The sequence below is a fragment of the Equus caballus genome, chromosome 20 (assembly GCF_041296265.1).
Source record: "Equus caballus isolate H_3958 breed thoroughbred chromosome 20, TB-T2T, whole genome shotgun sequence".
NCBI lineage: Eukaryota > Metazoa > Chordata > Mammalia > Perissodactyla > Equidae > Equus > Equus caballus.
The window spans coordinates 34,582,439-34,597,787 of NC_091703.1; the positions used below are offsets into that span (position 1 = coordinate 34,582,439).

The 15,349-nt window shown below is 48.2% G+C and overlaps 1 pseudogene; it reads right to left on the reverse strand.

The window, feature by feature from the left end:
* Positions 1 to 490: 490 nt before the first annotated feature.
* Positions 491 to 11,945, reverse strand: LOC100147575 (patr class I histocompatibility antigen, A-2 alpha chain-like; annotated as a pseudogene).
* Positions 11,946 to 15,349: the final 3,404 nt, after the last annotated feature.

Consider the following 15,349-nt stretch of genomic DNA (forward strand, 5'->3'; position numbering starts at 1 on the left):
TTCAGGGGAAGCATTCCCAGTTAGACAGAACACTTATTCCCAAAGAAAATATCCAGGCAAAGTTGACATAACCTCTTCATATAATATTAGCTTAAACACTTTATAGTCTTATTAATCTTAGCAGCCTAACTGTTGCCCCAAACAACTGTTGGTCAGGTTTCTCACTCTGATTTTTGCCTCCTGACCTTTTAAATTTTTCAAACTGGGGTGAATAGAACAAGTTTGTCTGATGTCCTTTAATGTTGGGGAGCCAAAAGGGGGGTCCCTTTAGCCCATCCAACCTTAGACAGTGTTTTATTAAAACCTTTGTTTTATCTGTTCCATTTATCCCATTTTTCTTTTAATAACTAGCTAAAGATTTTTATCCCATTGGGATGAGTTTTATGACTCTTCTCTTTCTGATTTCTCTTTGTTAACTTAATATATTTATTAGCATCTGTAAGATTACGAGAAGCTGAGACCCCAAGTTTGATTAAGTTCTTAAGACTAGTTATTATAGTTTCCTTTTAATTTGGTCTTTTCATAGCTACCAATAAAACAGCTGTTTATTATGAGAGCTCTTTAAAAAGTTTCCCAACTTAAGGATCCATTGTTTGGACATTTTTTTTTTCCTCTCCGGAGTCTAAAGAATATTGTGGCCACATGGTGTTACAAAAGAAAATCATCCCTCTTTAGACACTGGGTTATAGCTATAGGTCGATCATTAGCCAAAGTTTCTCCAAGGGGCTCTTAGGTGGAATAGATGCAGCATCTTCCATGTTTACATTTTTAAAAACAAAAACTACCAGTTATTTACAAAAGACGTCTTCCTAAGTCCTAAACCTAGTTTCTTCCACCACCAAAGCAAAAAGCGCCATGGGCCAATGACATCTGGCTAGCAGCCAGTCGCTTGGGGCCGTCCCTGAGACAAGGGGCTCAGGCAGCTGCAGGACAGCTTCCAAGAGAGGCCTTTAGCCAGAGGCCGGTGTGCCACAAGCGATACGTCCACCTGGGACATTGTCCCATCTGGGGTGCCAAATGGACATCGAACCTGAAGTGAGTTCGCTCACCCGTTGCACAGCAAGCCAATCTCCAACATTGGGTGTGGTGGAAGAAAGTAGGAATTTTATTTTTGCACAGCACTGAGCAAAGAGAGAGGGCAGCTAACACTAAAATCCCAACCTTGGGGAGTCATGGGTTTGGAGGGGCTCTAGTACGGAACAAATTAATGACCAAGTGTTCCATATAGCCATAGGCATCGGAATGCCCTGCTGATATTCTTTCTTTAATTCAGTTCCCACCTTTTCCCATGACTGTAAATCTAACGTACCAAGAGTAGGAAACCAAGTACGATGCTTCTCTATGATTTGCAACAACTCAAACAATTTATTTTTACTGACCTTAGCCCCCTCTGCCCTCAGCAATCGCCTGAGTAAGCAGATCTAAGGGCGATACTGTTCTGTACTTTCAAAATTACCCATTTACCCTGTTAGAACTTCTGGAAGCACTTACCCACACAGGGAACCTTCAGAGGCCTCAGACCGCTTCCAGGTTTCCCACCGCTGAAACTCCGCTGTCGCTCTTTGGCAACCCTTCCTTCGAGCCCCATGTTGGGTGCCACTTGCTGCCGAGACCAGCTAGGCAGTCAGCTGCAGGGGCGGACGGAATTAATAGACAGAACACAATCTATATTATTCAATGGGACAGGGACCATCAGCCTCAAGGACTGAGGTGAGGTCCCTCAGAATGGATCGCCACATATTTATTTGTGGGTAAAGAACCTCAAGCAAGTACAATAGCCAGAACTCGTGCCTGCAGGGACACGCAGGCAAGAGTCCAAAGGTTCTTTTCTTCATCCCCTGAAGCACACAGCCCATCCCAGCTTAGTCCCTTGGGGAGTATCTTGAGAACAATCAGCAAGGTATGCAGACGGCGTTCCGTTCCTGCAATGGCCCGGTGTTCCTAAGCCCCTTGCCTTCATGCTCATAAGACATTCCCTTCCGGCCTTTGATTCCAAGGCACAAGCAATCTGATATCAGCCTAGGCTTAAAGCCTAGCAAGAATGCTGCCATGATCTCCAGCAGAAGGCATCATCCAATCCATTAAGGGCCTGAATAGAAAATAAGTGGAGGAAGGTAGAATTCACCCTTTTTGTGTCTGATTACAGGAGCTGGAATATCAGTCTTCTGGCCTCAGAATGAAATTTTTTTATGCCATCAGCTCCCTTGTTCTCAGGACTTTGGACTCAAACTGAATTACACCACTGGCTTTCCTTGGTCTTCAGCTTACAGATGGCAGAATGAGGGACTTCTCAGCCTCCATAATCACATGAGCCAATTCCTTATTGTATACATCTTATCAGTTCATATATATACTATGGGTTCTATTTCTTTGGAGAACCCTAATACAGATGATTATTAAGAAATGGAATGAATAAAACAAACATTGAAGAGTTAACAAAGGTCTTAATATAGCAGTATCGAAAGTTGGGTGAGCCAAAGGACCCTTGCTGGTCCCCCAACATTAAAGGACCTTTAAACATGATGGCCCCATTTACCTTCGTTTGGAGGAATTTTAAAAGTAGGAACACAAAGATCACAATGAGAACCCTGACCTGCAATAGTCAGGCAGATTAATGAAGGTATAAATGACTAAAGAGCCAGGTAGTTTGGCTCAACCCTGCACTGAGGACCCAATGCCTTATACACAAGAGTGGGTAAAATGGTCCAGGTTGACTCCTTTACACAGGAGCCCCATGCACTGTGGCACCAAAACTCACTGGTGAAGAACTACCGTGGGCTACAATTAGATTGAGAGAGCACAGAAATTTAAGACCTGATAAGATTAAGGTGAAAATTTGGATGAAAATGGACTGTTTAAACAGGTTGTAAGTGAAGAGGTTGTGTCTCCTTTACCTGAATGTTTTATGGGAATAGCTATGACGTCTGACTGGGGAATACTTTCCCTACCTAGTATTGTAAAACAGAAGGCACATAAATTCACCCTCCAAGCAATATTAATCAGATATGCACAGTGGAAACCCAACAGATAGAATAGAAACTGAAGTGAGGTGCAGACACACACTCTATACAATAGCCCTGTGTGGAGCGGGCACTGGAGCTTATGGCAAAACCTCTGAGTGCCTCCCAGTGATGACTAATGGGACTTGGAAGTACAGAATTTCCTTTCATGGGGCAGTTACTAGCTCTCTGCTGCACATTATGAAACTACCCTTATGACTGAAAGACATAAAATAAACTTGAAACCTAAAACAGGCATGTTGTCTTGGATAATGTCAGAGAAACACTCTGATGGCAAGGACAGTGCGCAGAAGTGTTCTATTAAAAACTGCAAACAGTTTATACAGGATCATGCTACCAGGGAACTGCAGGGAGGATACATCCATGAGCAGGGAGTTTGTATCCCCCTAGGACTGACTTTGGAACTGCATGAGGAGCTGCTGGATTCTATCATCACTTGGACAGTGTCGTAAAAATAGCTCTCAACTGACCTAGAAAGAGCTGCTTATCTATGGACGGCAGTTCTAAGTTGAGTGGACAATACCCTGTTGGGAAGGTCACTCCTCTGATCAAGAAAGGTAAAAATAGATCAGCACAGTGAACCAAGTTGCATGCAGTTTTCCTAGCAATGATGGAAGAAGTGAACAATGATAAAAAGCCCCTACAGCTGGGTTTTTACCAACTCATGGGCAGTGGACAACAACCAGCACATACAGTCAGGTAGAAGGCAAAAGAAACCTGTTCTACTAAAGGAATGTCCATACGGGGCACAATCTTATGGAAATCAGTATGGGAATTTGAGGGGTGTAGAAAGTAGGACACGCTGATGCCCATCACAAGAACCCCCTTCCGGGTTTGAAAGAGACTGGAATTGATGAGTGGATAACCTGGTGTGCTCCTTGAGGTGGTTACCTGCATCCATGAATTAAGTGGACACTGGGGGGCTGCAGCAATGCAGAGATGGGCTGAGTCTAGACATTTCCTCTTGCATCCTCTGAGGCATGAAACATCAAAAAGAACTATTCTGTCTGCCAACCAGAACTACAGAGGGCTATGTGACAGATTCCCTGGTGGGAAGGCCTGGAACATAGCTGGCAAATCAGACTGATACTGGTGGCCCACGCGGGCTACAAAAGGGTCTTCACAGGAGTAGATATGGACTCTGGATTGGGCCTTGTTTACCCAGTGGTGGAGGCAAATGCTCAGAGTGCTAATAAGAACCAGAATAGAAGATATTGCACCAATTTGGACTGCTGAGTCACGTTTCTTCAGACCAAAGAACATACTTTATAGCCAAACAATAGGCAGACAGATGTGTTCCTCAAGGTAACAGTTTGATGGAGAATTGGAATGGGCAATTGAAACACTGGCTGTTTAAAACAGGGGGGTAGGGGATATAAAGGCATGAAGGGCTGGGTTACATGCCTTCACAAGTCCACAACATGAGTGGGAGTAAACGAGTGTCCCCATTAGAAAAAAAAGTTTCCTCTCTTTCTCCTGGAGGATCTGGGGAGGAAAGGCGGGCAAGATGCTGGTATGATTATGCAATTCTTCCCAAGTGGGGAGGAAGTTGGTACAAGTATATTTCACCTCAACTTTCTTTCTTCCTACCTGAGGCAGTGGTCTCAGGATAGAGTATGCAACTACAAGTGCCAAAAGAGGAATGATTCCCGAGAAAGTAACTGTAACTATATATATTTTTTATATAATTTTTTTAAAGATTTTTTTTTTCCTTTTTCTCCCCCAAAGGCCCCCGGTACATAGTTGTATATTCTTCGTTGTGGGTCCTTCTAGTTGTGGCATGTGGGACACTGCCTCAGTGTGGTTTGATGAGCAGTGCCATGTCCACGCCCAGGATTCGAACCAACGAAACACTGGGCAGCCTGCAGCGGAGCACGCGAACTTAACCACTCGGCCACGGGGCCAGCCCCAAGTAACTATATTTTTTAACCCCTGTGTCAGAATTCCTAAGGGCATGAAGAGGCAGAGAGTGCCTTCACCCCATTTGGCAAAACTGGGGCTGACAGTGAATGCAGCAATATTGCCTGGTGGTCAGTTAGCCCACTATCTCTATACCTATGTGACCCTCCCCTCTACGAATGGGAGTGGACTGAGCGGGAGGGACTGCTAGACAGTATTGCCGCCTACAGTCTAGACCAGCACAGCGGTCAAAACTAATGTCCCTTCCAAAGGTGGAAAAGTTTGGTGTAAATGGAGAGAAGGAGAAATAGTAGCTGAGGGTAAGGAATAAATAAATGGATTATGTAATGAGGGAAATCCAATATTACATTAACATCTCAACAGAGGTGTGAGCAAGAGATGATATTGTCTCTTAGTTCAATTATCCAGATGCCTAGCAGGGTGAAGTCATATATTGCTGACACCACTCCTGCTTCTGGAAGCTGACAAGATTGAAAGGAAGCCTAGAAAACTGAGGGATCTCATCCTGGGAGACATTCTCATACAACAGAATGATGGACTGGACTAACTATTCATGACTGAACGGGGCTCTAGGAATGTGCCAGTATCTTTCAACTGTTACAGTCCTTTTGCTATAAGGGATCTGTAGTCAAAGACCAGGGGATAGCCTGTGGTATAATAAAAAATATTTGGTCTTTGTCCCTGGTTCCTGGTGTAGAGCTCCCCAAACCTTTGGAATCTCCTGAGTGATGAGTGCCTTTGGGATGCTAATGAGGGGTCCTAGATAGCTAGAGGTTGGGGGCTGGTCACCACAAAGACCCCAGTGATGAGGGCTGAGCACCAGCAGTGCTGTGGGGCTTCTTACAAAATACTCAGGCCTCTCCCCAGCCCCATGGGCTCACAGTATTAGGCACAAGACCAAGGTTTCTCTCATTTAACAACAGGAGAGGCTGATGCCAGCCATGTGGAAATTCTGGTCTACGTTCTTGCTGCTGAAAATGTGATGTGAAGATCAGCAGCATCAGCACCAACCATGTTATAAACCCAGAATCTCACGCTCTACTCCAGATTCTGAATCTTAACAAGATGTCCAGGGGATTCTTGTACCCAGGAAAGTCTGGGACTCCCTGATCTCTGTGCCTTCTAAACATGCAGCTAACACTGTGTAGTCTGCCCTGGATGTGGAGTCTGATGAGATCCATTAAACTGGGGGGTCCAGGGTTCAGTCCTTGTTCCTTTCTCTTCCATAGTCATCACTCCCTTGGTGACCTCATCTGTTCTCAAGGCTTGAAATATCATTTATATGGGGTCACCTCCCAAATCTATTTCTCCAGCCCAGACATTTCTCCTAATCTGCAGACTCATCTATCCAACTGCCCATCTGCTATTTCACTTGATTTCTAACAGACACCTCAGCTCCAGCATCTCTTAAACCAAATGCCTATAATTCACTCTCTCTAATATGCTCCTTCTAGAACTTCCCCATCTCTGCTGACAGCAACTCCATCTTTCTACTTGCACACTCCAAAATTCTGGGTGTCCTCCTTGAGTCCTCTTTCTCATTCCCAGATTAATCCATTAGGAAATGCTGGAAATTCCATCTTCAGAATGTCTCCAGAATCCAATCACTTCCCACTATTTCCTCCACTCACAGCACTGGAAGCCGAGGCCTCCTCCAGCCTGGAACCCTGCCCTGGTTCCTGCTGCTTCCCTAGGGCCTCCCTCGCCCTTTGCCTCCCAGTTCTGCTCTCAGCACAGTAGCCACAGTGATCCTTTCAAAGGAGAAGTCATACCATGTCCCTCTCCTGCTCCAAACTGTCATGTAACTCGCCATCTCACTCAGAGCAAAGGCAGAAACCCTTCTAAGATCCTCCAGGCCTACACGGTCTGGCTACACCTCTGTCTCATCTCACCTGCTCTCTGCTCCAGCCACACCAGCCTCCTCACTCTCCCCAGGACACAGAGACACACTCCTGTCCTAGTGCATCTGCAATGGAGGTTCCCCTGCCTGGAAAGAACTTCCCCAGACATCCTCGTGGATAATTCCTCATGTCTTTCACATCCTTCCTCAAAGGTTACCTTCTCAGTGAGGCCCCCACTGACCACCCAAATGGAAACAGACATCTTCCCTGTCCCCACCCCCACCCTCTGGATTGCCTTCCCCACTGCACAGTTTCCATAGCACTTACCTCCTTCTAACATAAACACTATCCTGATTCACTGTTCTTATAGTATATAGTCTGTCCCTTCCCACTGCAACATGTGCCTCACAAGGCCAGCAATTTTGTTTTTACTTCAATGTTGTTTCCCAGGTGCTAAAATAGCATGTCATACATCCAGCACACAACCAATATCAGTTGAATTAATGATCAGTGTAGAACACCTCCCTATTCTAGAGACAGTATCTTTATTAATGTAACCTCAGGCCACATGCTGTTTTGTGGCAGCTACAGCAAAACGTCCACTCACACTGACATCAATGCCACCTGTACTTTCTCACAAGTCCTGCTCTCTCCTCCCCATGCCTCCATCTCTCCTTCCCACAGCAACCTGCCTGCACACCACAGCACACAATTACATTTCTCTCTTCAGAAAATAACAATTCTTGAATTATAGGTCCTATTTTCCAACCAAGTATAAAGCTAAAGTAGACTCTGCTTTATACATCGTGAGTTTGGACTGGAGCCAGCACTAGGATGACTGGAGCTCAGGGCTGGGAGAGAGCAGGCTGCAGAGCAGGAGAATCCCAACAGGAACTTCTCTAGGATGAGAAACGATGGGGTCCCTCCTAATTCCAGAATCTGGCTCCCTTGAGAAAGCTGGGGAAAGGTGGAAATGACAATCAAGGCCTAGAAGGAGGACAGAGCTAGACAAGTCTGAAAATTCATCTCTGGACACCATAGACGGCTATACGCAGGGGCCACTGGCCTTGTGGGGACAATGACAGGCTAAATGGCTCCTGCTGCTGTCAGAGATAGGGGACACCCAGAGAAGAATGAGACCAGAACTCATACACAAGAACAAGAACAGGCCTAACCTCTACAGAAACAGAGAACAACAAATAAACACATAAAAGACAGGGGCTAGAGGCTGGACCCAGGCCTGAGCCCAGGCTGACCCAGTCACATGAAGCCACCGCTGCCCAGGGTTCAGGAGACAGAACAAGGCTCAGACAATGTCCAAGTCCTTGTGATCATACGTCCTGGTGGGACAAGGTTCCACTGAAGGGACAAGGACAAAGGAGCAGAGAGATGACCCAGCCGAGGAGTGACCACATCCCAACCCATGATGCACTGAGCACTGAGTGGACACAGACCCTGTCCACACTCAGCTCCTCACAGCCTTCTCCTGTCCCCACCTGCAACAGACTCAGCACAGCAAACACACAGATTCTGGAATGTTCTCAGTGCTTCATTTACTTCCTCTCTCAAATTTTAGGAAACTTCTCCTTTAATTAACCCATCAATCCTTCATTGTAAGAATTGGAAAAAGCACACTCACATCCAGATTCTAATATTCAGTTATGAAGCAAGAAGCTGCAGCTGAAGGCCACATGAAGTTCTGGCAGGATGGAGACGAGCAGCCCCACCCCTGCTGGAACAGGAAAGTTGATCGGGGAAGACAACACAGGGCAGTGTGGAGGGCGGGGGTGGGGGGCCAGTCTCCCCACCTCCTCACATTATGCTAACAGGAACACAGACACATTCAGATGCCAGCTGCAGAAAGAGAGGTCAGAGGTTCTTGAAGTCACAGTGGGGGGTAAGACAGGAACATACCTTGCATCACTCAGTCCCCCACAAGGCAGCTGTCTCACACTATAGAAGAAAATAATCATGAACAAATTTAAGTCAGTCGCTGTAATGGGTGACACTCTGAACAGCCCACTGCATGCTCAAAATGTCCCAATGAAAGAATCCCCATAACCCAGCCCCGTCCCCCCTGCCCCAACGCCTCCTCACTTCAGGCCTCCAGGGTCTCACCTGCTGTGTGAGACACATCAGAGCCCTGGGCACTGTCACTGCCTGGAGTGGAACAAAAGAGGATGGGGTCAGAGCCCACAGGAGGAGACTAAAGGAGGAACTACGGGGTGGGTGAGCTCCCCCATGGGCTCCCGTCTGCAGTATTACAAGGGTCTCAGGGATCACACACCCTCCATACTTACTTGCAGCCTGAGCATAGCTCACTCCTGCTCCTTCTCCACCTGTGGGAAGAAACATCCTGTGAGAAGCCAGGGAAGAGGCAGGCCCACGAGGTCCTAAAGAAATTCCCTAGTCCTAGACCTCAGAGAAGTTTCCAGAACTGTGACTACAGACCTAAGCAGAATCAGGAAACATGAGGAAAGTACACATATGGGGACTGGACCAACCACCCTCCTAGAAGTCTGTCCTCAGCAGGGACCTTCCCCTCTGTCCTGTGATTGCTGGGAATCAGATCCCCATCACCAGACTCATCAAGGTAATACATTTGTCCTTCATTTCCACATGTGGTTTACTAAAGAATAAGTGTTAGACTAGGAAAGCACACGTGCCTGTGGATGGGACTTCCCATTAAGGAGGCAGGCAAACTTCTACGTGGGCTTGAAACGCCCAGCAGGACAGGAAAACTCAGATCCCTGACTCCCTTCCCTACCTGAGCGCTTCTTCCTCCACATCACAGCTCCAGCTACCGCAGCTCCAAGGAGAACCAGGCCAGCAATGATGCCCAGAATAGGGATTATGGACTGAGGAGGCGGCTCTGGGAAGGAAAGGGAAGGTGAGACCCCCAGGCCTCAGCCCTGACCCTGCTGAAGGTCTCCAGAAGGGCTTCTGATTTCCCTGAGAAGAGGCTCTGAGCCCACGCCTCCCTCCTTACCCCATCTCAGGGTGAGGGGCTCAGGCAGCCCCTCGTGCTGCACATGGCACATGTAGCTCTGCTCCTCTCCACAAGGCACCACCACAGCAGCCCACTTCTGGAAGGTCCCGTCCCCAGAAGGCCTGGTCTCCACAAGCTCTTTGTCCTGGGTCAGGTCCTCCCCATCATGCTGCCAGGTCAGGGTGATCTCCGCAGGGTAGAAGCCCAGGGCCCAGCACCTCAGGGTGACCTCATGGTCAGAGATGGGGTGGCGGGTCACATGTGACTTTGGGGGGTCTGAGGAGAAGGGTCAGAAAACTCAGGAACTTTACATCTTCCTTGGGCCACCGAAGCAGCACTCATGTGACCATCCTGAGAATGGACAGGACAACAGGAGTGAGGGAAGGGAGCACAAAACCCAGACACCAGCCTGGACACAGGCCTCGGGGATAACCTCTATTCTTAAAAATTTCTAGAATCAGAGTGAGATATCCCAGGGTAGGAGGCAGGTCTCTGACGGGAGAAAAGGGGTTCCTGGTCCTGTCCTGGGTGCAGGCCAAGTGACTCAGAAAGGCTGGAATCAGACCTCAAACATACTGGGTGTGGGGCAGAGAACAAGGCCTGAGACAGTCCCCATGGTTCCCGGAGCTGTCAGCGTCAAAGGGAACCGCTGCTCAGTTGTTTCAGGGATGGCTTCCCCCTCCACCCCCAGAGACACTGCACCCCTTATTTGTCCCTGAGAGAAAAGCGGGTCCTCTGGGAGACTCCCTCTCTGGTACCAGATATGAAAACCCTGGCAGACTTACTGTCCCTACACTCGACACACGGGAACTGGAATATTTAGGTGTTGATCCCAGTTTCCTCTCCTCTTTGTGGGAAGCCAGCCCGGCCTGAGGGGTGACTGGGGAGGTCCCTAAGGCCCCTTGTACCCGCGCGCTGCAGCGTCTCCTTCCCGATCTCCAGGTATCTGCGGAGCCACTCCACGCACTCCCCGTGCAGGTAATTTCTGAAGCCCTCCGCTGCACCGACCGCCTCACATTCTTGCTGGGTGATCTGAGCCGCCGTGTCCGCCGCGGTCCAGGAGCGCAGGTCCTCGTTCAGGACGATGTAATCGGCGCCATCGTAGGCGTCCAGATTGAAGCCTTGGAGGAGACGCCCGTCCAGGACCACGTAGCAGCCATTCAAGCGCTGGAAAGTGTGAGACCCTGACCCCGCTCCGAGGTCAGCCCCGCCCACTCGGCCCCGCCCCCGCGTCAAAGGACCCGCAGTGATTAAACCTAAACTTCAAACGAAGCCGCGGAAAAGTCCCCGCCGGCTCTTCCCGGCTCGGGGGCCGGGCGGGTCCCGCAGCCTTGGGGTGAATCTCGGATCCGGAGACTCGGGGAGACCCCGGCCCGTCCGTGGGGATGGGGGTCGCGACCCGGGCGCGCGTCACTCACCGGCCTCGCTCTGGTTGTAGTGGCCGCGCAGGGTGTTCAGCTTCTCTCGGAAAGTCTCTGGCTTCCTTGTGCATCCGTGTCTGTTCTTCCCAATACCCGCGCCCCGCCTGCGCCATCCACGGCGCCCGCGGCTCCATCCTCGGTCTCGCGGCGTCGCTGTCGAACCGCACGAACTGCGTGTCGTCCACGCAGCCGACGGCGATGAAGCGGGGCTCTCCGCGGCCGGGCCGGGACACGGCGGTGTAGAAATACCTCCTGGAGTGGTAGCCTGGGGGCGGGGAGGGGCTGAGACCCGGCCGACCCTCCTCCCGGCGCGGGTCCCCGGGTCAGAGGGTGATGGAGCCGGGAGGGGGGAGGGCGGCGAGGGGGGTCGTGAGATGTAAAACCGGAGATGGGAGACTCCACTTAGTGAGAGGAGGGGGCGGGAGAAGGGAGCGGTCAGGACGAGATTGGGAGTCTGGGCAGGTGTCGGCGGAGACGCGACTTCCCCGGGGGTCCTGCGCCCCCGCCGCGCGGTCCCCTCGCTCCGCCCCCTGAGAGGCCGTTTTCTCCCGACCCCGCACTCACCCGCCCAGGTCTCGGTCAGGGCCAGGGCCCCCGAGAGCAGCAGGAGGAAGGATCGGGGGATCCTGACCCGCATCCTCGGGCCCTGGGGAGACTCTGAGTCCAGTCGGGTCCGTGGAGATTTTATAACCCGGAATAACGGAGACGCTGATTGGCTTCTCTAGAAACCGGACAGGCAGTGGGAGTGAGAACTGGGGCCGCGCGTCTTGAGTCTCCAGGCAGGAGGAGCTGACACAGGTTGTGAGAGGGAGAAGTGACACTCAACTCCCCAACACTGACCTGCAGACTCCGCCCTCGGACCTGGGACCCTGAGAGCCACGTCCGGGGACCTGGGACTTGCCCTGACCCCTCTCCTCCTGCACCGAGAGCTCTTTGTCACACCGTCTGTCTCAGACCTGGCCCAGGGGCTGTCTGAGGAAACGAGGGAGAGACCCCCAGGCTGGGCTCAGCCCCTTATCCTCCTTTTACGGGAATCCCTCTCTCTGAAATGGACTCTCTGCCTCTCCTTACTTCTTCCCCTGGACTCTTCTAGAAGAAAACTCACACCCAGGGAACTTGATGCCAGACAGTGAGCTAACTCTGGGAATGGAGGTGGAGGGACAACGATTTTCTCCTTAAACCTGGAGGAGTTGTGCCTGAAAACACCAGATAGTTCTCATAGAGACCAGATTCCTTTTAGTTAACTAACTACAGTGGGTGACAAAATCTTGAAAACACCTGAACATCAGGAATCTAATCTGTAAAAGAAGTGATTTGGATCCCTTCCTACAGAAATGTGTCTACACAACTACTTAGAACAGCACTGCAATCAGACTCTCAAAGCTAGTTTTACTTTCCCAGACAATACATCTGCGACTCCAGTTTGTTGTATTTTAAAATACTCTTCATGCCATAGCCCCAAGTCCATGTGAGTCCCTGGTGTATCTTGAGTACAGAGAAGCTCATGGAAGCACAGTTTGTTACTGTGTATTAAGCACCTCAAAGTTGCAAGTTTTCAATGCAGTCAAAATGCCCTTCACCAGTGCTCAGGCATTGTGTATTTTTATAGTCATTCACATCCAGAAGTGTGCATATTTTATTGGGACACATTGTTTTTAAACGGATTAACATAATGAGGCAACTAGTTCTTAGGCAGCCCCAGAGAATGAGTTAAATACCAAATGCAAAGAATACCCTACTAGGCTTGTGGATATATGTACTAAAGATCTATAAGAATATGTTAAGGGGCTGCTGGTGGCATAGTGGTTAAGTTCACACACTCCGCTTTGGTGGCCCAGGGTTCACTGGTTCGCATCCTGGGTGCGGACATACACACCACTCATCAAGCCACGCTGTGGCAGCATCCCTCATAGAAGAGCTACAAGGACTTTCAACTAGGATATACAACTATGTACTGGGGCTTTGGGAAGAAAAAAAAAGAGGAAGATTGGTAGCAGATGTTAGCTCAGGCCCAATCTTCCTCACCAAAAAGCAATATGTTAAAATCTGAGGATTCCACTGCTTTAGAAATCTTATGTCTGTTTCTTCTCCTCATTCCAGCTCCTCCAGCCCTTCTCTCTGTCCTTCTCACCCTCAGGCCCCCTTCTCCCCTTAGTCTCCACCATGCTCACCTGAGTTGTGGCACCAGCACCACCCCCACACCTGCCACTCATGGACTATCTTCCCCACAGGAGTCAGTGATCCTGCTAATTGAGTCAGGATGTGTCATTTCTTCACTAAAACACTCCAATGGCTCCGTCTCACTCTTGGGAAGCCTCTAGAATATAAAGCATATGAGCACAGGGGCTTTGGGCTATTTAGGTCAAAGTTGCATGCTGGGTATCTAAAGCGGTTCCTGGTACATAGGCATCAAATTAGCTGTTGAATGAATGAATGAAATATGATTGTATTAAAATTTAATTTCATTGTGTAAAAATCATAAAATGAAAAATACAAAAAAGGAAAGATTTTATTTTAAGCAACTAGTGTGCATATCAGTTCATAAATTCATTCCTGTGGAAAAAGTGCTATGTGCTTAATACACAGTGAGCCTATGTATTAGTTTCTGTTACTGCATAACAAATTACAACTTAGTGGCTCAAAACAACATGCATTTGTTTGCTTACAGTTCCTTAGTCAGAAATCCAGGCATGGTGTGGATGGGTTCTCTGTTCAGGGTCTCACAAAGCTGTGTTCTCACCTTGAGCTCAGGATCCTCCTCCAAGCTTATCCAGAGGTTGTTAGCGGAATTAGCTTCCTTGTAGTTGTAGGACTGAGGTCCCTGTTTCCTTAACAACTGCCAGCAAGGAGCCTGGGGAGGGCTGCTCCCAACACCTAGCGGTCACCAGCATTCTTTGCCATGTGGCCTCCGTTTTCAAAGCCCACAATGGAGAAAATCGCTCACATTGAATCCCTCTCACACTGTGAATCTCTTCGCTCGGGAAGAACCCAGTCCTTTAAGGGCTCATCTGCTTAGGACAGTCCCACCCAGGAGAATCCCCCTGTCTTAAGGTCAACTGATTTGAGATCTTATTTACATCCCTTCCCAGCAGTACCTACATTAGTATTTGATTGAATAACTGGGGGAAAGGTGAATAACCGGGAGGTGGCTGTTATGGGCCATGATAGAACCTGCCTAGCATGGCCTGGTTCTTCCACTGGATCCTGAATTCTTCTAGCCTCCTAAAATATCTGGCTACAAACCTCCAAACTAATGTTTTCAATTTTTTTCATCATTTTTTTACAGATAGAAAACAAACACCTCAAAGATGATTAACAGAATTCTCTGCTAATTCTGTGGATATTAGAATCCAATATCCACAAATGTGTATTATAGTTTTTACTGAAACATAATTTTTCATTTTACTTCATAATAGCCCCAAAGCACAACATATGTATAGGAAAAAACACAGTATGTATAGGGTTTGGTACTATGTGTGTTTTCAAGCATTCACTGGGGGTCTTGGAACATATCCTTGCAGATAAGGGGGACTACTGTATAAGTTATTAAACATGTTATTTGATTTTAAGATTTAAGAAGAATTTCCATGGCCAATAGACAGGATGTATTTTATTACCATTCACAACAATCTATTTATTTGAACTTCAATTTCCCTGTGTGACCCAATCAAACACAAAGGAACCGGATTACAGCCTGAATGACAAAAAAAAGAGGTTGCACCCAGCTACATTTTTCCAATTGTTTCTTTATATTAGGGAAATTTTTAACTGAACAGGTGAATCACAACATTATGATGTTCTAAAACCTCAGGACAATGTATCACACCTTTAAAAGTCTGTGCAAAGTGTTTAACAAAGGCCCCCTTTCTAAGTGTACAATTTAACCCTAGACCAATTTACCTTGAGGGGGCTTTTATTATCCTTTTATTAGCACCTGATATTAGCCTCTAGTTTTTATCTCATATGGTGTGGGCTCAGGCAACCCTATTGACTTCCCATTGGTATGCTTAATTAACATAGTCTGAAGGCCAGATTTATATGCTGTCTTAGAATCAGGCAGGGGAAATGTTCCCCAGTGAGTCACAATATTTATCCCCACAATACAATCTGTAACACAATCAGGCAAAAAGAGATGCAATCACTTCACGTGAAGTCCGT